Genomic DNA, 5178 nt, shown 5'->3' with positions numbered 1-5178 from the left:
CTAGTTCTGAATACTGATTTCAGCTGTCCACAGTTCCGACCGTAGTTCACTTGTCGATCAGGTGAGCGTTAGCGGTGGGTTCACGAGGCTTGCTGCTGGCTAACCTTGGGTGGATCCTTTGATTACGCGGTGGCAACCTCCATTCTCGACTCTTAGAACAAAGGAAAGTCCTGCACTCGGACACACTGGCTGTTATGTGGTGGTCCGAGCTGAGTCGGAGGATGTTCAGGAGGAGCTCTGAGTCTGAGAAAAGTCCAGGAGGCGCACCGGAGGGGCTCTGTGCTGCCTGTTTTACCTGGAGGAACTACGGTCGTTCATTGGTTGAAAGTTTCATGGGCATCCGAGACCCACATGGGTTTAATCTGCCCTACCAGTTCCTGATTGGCTGAGGATGAGTAACAATGCACTCTGACCTTAGGGTTGTTAACAAACTTGGGATGAGACTCTCCCAGAATCTCCCAGACTTTGAGGAGCCAGAGATGACCATTTGTTAGGGTGGTTGATGTGTCTCAGCCTTGGGAGTTGTTCCTTATCAGGACACTCTATCAGCTAGAAAAACACCCTAATTGTGAACCAAATGGAATGGCCTCTCTGTATCAAGCACCACTGAGATGAAGGAGAGAGGGACTGGCAAGGGAGCAGCAAACTTAATTCCTGTACTTTAATAAGCCTTGCCGCTACAACTGTTAAGAACAGTTATCCCCTTCCTCTGATTTCATCGGCTTTGGAATCACTCCGGGGCGCCACTATTTTTTCTTAATTGGATCTCCGCGGTGCTTATAATCTGATCCGCTTTTGGGAGGGTGATGAATGGAAGACAGCATTCATTACTACCCACAGTCATTATGAATACCAAGTAATGCCGTTTGGACTGGTTAACGCTCCTGCTGTCTTTCAGGGTTTCATGAATGACATCTTTAGGGATATCTTGCACAAATATGTCCTGGTATACCTGGATGACATTCTGATTTTCCCACAGTCTCCAGGAACATGTCTCTCATGTGCGTGAGGTGCTTCAGATTGATGAAGGTGCTCAACAGATTGAGGTTGATACAGAAAAAACTCTACGCCAAACTGGAAAAATGCACTTTCCATGTTCCCAGAATCCACTTCCTTGGCTACATCCTCTCACCCCTGGGCATTGAAATCAACCCTGTCAATCAACCCATACGACTCCATACAGAACTGGCCTACGCCCCAGAATTTAAAACAAGTTCAACGGTTCCTGGGCTTTGCCAATTTTTACCGCCGTTTTATAAGGAATTTCAGCTCTTTCGTCTCTCCTATTACCGCCTTGACCCGAAAAGGAACTAATCAAGGTAAATGGAACTGTGAGGCAGGCCGAGCTTTCCTTCACCTCAAGAGACTGTTCACTACAGCCCCCCTCCTCCGTCACCCAGATCCAAACCTTCCATTCGTTATGGAGGTGGATGCCTCAGCTAACGGAGTTGGCGCCATATTATCTCAACGTCATGGAAAGAAGGGTATCCTCCACCCCTGGGCCTTTTTTTCCAAGAAGTTGTCTCGGGCCGAGACCAATTATGACGTTGGAGACCGAGAACTCCTGGCTACCAAACTCGCCCTGGAGGAATGGAGACACTGGTTGGAGGGGGCCTTACACCCTTTTACTATTCTTACGGATCATAAAAATCTCTCCTACTTAAAGACTGCCAAACGCTTGAATCCACGCCAGGCTCGCTAGTCGCTTTTCTTTTCTAGGTTCCATTTTTTCATTACTTATACACTAGGATCCAAGAATGTAAAGGCTGATGCCCTATCTTTCCTCCATGACCCTCCTGGCTTTTTGGACCCTCCTGAACCTATTATACCCCCTTACCTAAGACTACCATCATGGTCGTGGTAGATAGGTTCTTGAAGTCGGCTCATTTCATTCCCCTCCTGTTCTTCCATTTGCTCAAGACATGGCCAACCTCTTCATTCTTCACATATTCAGACTTCATGGCATTCCTGCAGATATCGTATCAGATCGGGGACGCCGATTCATTTCAAGATTTTGGAGAGCTTTTTGCAAATCTCTTGGGACTTCCACGTCTCTCACATCTGGTTATCATCCCGAATCCAATGGACTGACAGAAAGAACCAACCAGGACCTTCTTACTTACCTTCGAGCTTACGTCTCCGCTTCACAAGATGACTGGGCCTCTCTCCTCCCTTGGGCTGAATACGCCCATAATTCTCTATCTTCCTCCACCACCGGGATGCCCCCCTTCTATTGTTCCTTGGGATACCAACCCTCCCTTCACCCGGACTCTATCCCTGACTCAGACATTCCCTGCCTCCAGATACGCCTCACCTTCCTTAAGGGAATCTGGAGACATCCCAGGTCTGCCCTTCATAAGACCTCCTTGCGACAGAAGACAGCAGCAGACCATCATCAATGACCTGTGCCTAGATTACGACGAGGACAATTCGTCTGGCTGTCTACTAAGAACTTACCAGTTAGACAGCCTTCACGTAAATTGGGACCCCGTTATATTGTACCTTTCCTCATCATCTCCCAGCTCACTCCCGTAACCTATCGCCTCGCCCTTCCTCCGACTCTCAAGGTGCATCCCTCCTTCCATGTCTCTCTCCTGAAACCCTACAATAGATCTCCCCTCTCCCGGCCTCTACCACCTCCACCCCCACCACAACTCATCGACGGCCTACCTTCCTACACTGTCAATAAGACCTTGGATACCCACTAGCTCTGGGGCCGCCGGCAATTTCTAGTCGACTGGGAGGGCTCTGAGAAACGCTCCTTGGTCTGCGAGGGAGATATTTTGGATCGCAGTCTCATTGATGACTTCTTTCGTAAACGCTCCATAGGGTCATCAGGAGCCAACCCTAAAGGGGGGGGGGGGGGGGTACTGTCACGCCCAACACTCTCCCTCGCAAACGCCCTTGCATTCCCACTGTTTCACAATTTCATTCCTAATTGAACCCATCACATTCTCACGTGCACCAGATTCCTCAAATTCTCACTCCCAGACCAATTATCCAAAAAAAAGATCCCTTTTTCTTCAGTATTTAAAGTTCCCTCACACACCAATCCAGGCTCGCTATCGAGAAGCCTCCTGCAGGAGGAAATGTACGAATTTCTAAGCCATTTGCTTGATCTCCTGGGAACAAATCTTTGCTCCTGCCTTTTGACCACGCCTTTTGGATTTTGTCTTTGGATTGTCTTTCGGATTTCCCTGCTTACCGGACTCATTGCCTCCATAATTGAACAAGCCCCTGGATTTGTCTTTTGGATTGTGCCTGTTCTTTTGTGCATTCTGTGTGGATTCATGGTTCCACATAAGGATCCTCCTATTTCTACCAAAAAAGTTTGGAAACTCCATACACAATAAGGCTGGTTGAGAGACTAACACTGTTCCTTTTTTCTTTACTGTAATCCTGTTATGTTTTTTCTCTGTATATGATGGAGAGAAAAAAAACCAGACACATTCCAAGTCTTAAAGGAAAGACAAAATCCCTACATTGATAAGCTGTAGGACCTAATTCTTTTTAATACTTCTTCTCATACACAAAAAGAGAGCCTACCCAAAGTACTTCAAATCTTCAGGGGCATTGGCAAACTCATTCCAAAAGACATTTTCAAGAACAGTGAAAGAGAAACTAGAAGAAGCAAGTTTAAATGATTTGGAACTGCTTTTGAAGTCAAGAACAGGAGTTTCTTGAAGCAAAGGGAAGTTTGAGTTGGAACAATCTACCTACGGTAGCCACCTTTTTAAAGTGGCTTTTAACTACGTTTTAAATCAGTGATATTATTACACACACGCCAAAGCAACAATTGCTTATTTACCTTCAAACATGTCTTTGCAAATATTTAATTCAGCACTTGCAACAGTATTTGGTAACACCATACAAAGAAGACTAGTTCAGAGAGTAACAATTTTCTGTTTTCTTTAATGTAATCCCCTAGTAAATATTTTTTCTCGTGTTTTTCTCTGAAGATAACGGAGTCAGAGCACAGAAGAGCAACCAAGCACATTCCAAGACAACCACTTAAGTCCAATAGGAGAAATGGACTCCTCATGTTTGTAATGTTCTTTCACTCATTACTTTCACAGAATTCCAGAACTCTAATATTTATCTCTTCTATCCTGTTTTGTGTTTAATAGATGATCCATACACTTCTTGAAGAATGCCAGGGTATCATTTTTAATAAGGTGGCTAGGCCATTGACTACCAAGCCAATATGGCTGCCAACATTATAAACATTAAGAATTTGTGTGTTTTATGCTAAATGTAGACAGTCCTTTGTTTTTTCTTTGATTACATCTTTGTTTATATTGATCAGCGATAGTTGGCATCCAATGTGTTTTGCTCCCATTAACAGCCACGGTATCACAAATTTCACCACAATGGTAGTATTTCATAAATGAAAGCTGAATTAATTAATGATATCCCCTCTTATTAATGTTATCTCCTCCCACGCCTACACACTCAAACACAAAAAGACTGCGTTAGCCATCAAGACACATTACTGTTGACTCACAAGCTAGAGAACTGTATTGAACTGATAATGATTGCTAATTGCGAAAACTGATCATGCTAATTATCAGTTACAACAGCTATGTCTTTTATTAAAATACCATATAATACTGACACTTTGACATTTTAACATGTTTTTTTTTTCTTGTTTTTTTTTCATTTGGCCAGCTTTCTAGTTTTTGTTGTACGCCAACTTTGCGTGGTAAAATTCAAAGCAAGTCGTTCGACATTATGGTGTTTTTTTAGGACAGGTCTTAAAGAAGTACACGATCGCTGCTTATACTGCATGAGCACACTTTGCAGTCTGGCTTTTATGTTTTGTACTGACTGAAGAAGTGCCTCCCCTTGAGAAGTGCTGGTACATCTGGCCTATTCCATGACCAGCACCAGCTGTAAATCGGGAAGACAAGTTCTTCCTGACAGTCCATTTCAGTCGATCCCTGATGTCGGCTACCTGCATCAAACGTGTCGCTCTCTCCTTGAAGGGGATAAATGCGTTGACAAGGGACACTTCTCTGAATTGTCTTTGGTGGACTGTCCTTTAGGTGATGGACAAATCGAATACTATTTCTACTATTAGTATAGCTCAGTAATACAAGAGCAACAACACATGCTCACAGGAATTGCAACACCACTTGAGGACAGGGTGATGACAGCTACACTCTGACTCATAAAAGA

This window comes from Lepisosteus platostomus, chromosome 7 (assembly GCF_059453375.1).
Source record: "Lepisosteus platostomus isolate fLepPlt1 chromosome 7, fLepPlt1.hap1, whole genome shotgun sequence".
Lineage (NCBI taxonomy): Eukaryota > Metazoa > Chordata > Actinopteri > Semionotiformes > Lepisosteidae > Lepisosteus > Lepisosteus platostomus.
Note: the sequence above shows the minus strand (reverse complement) of the source record.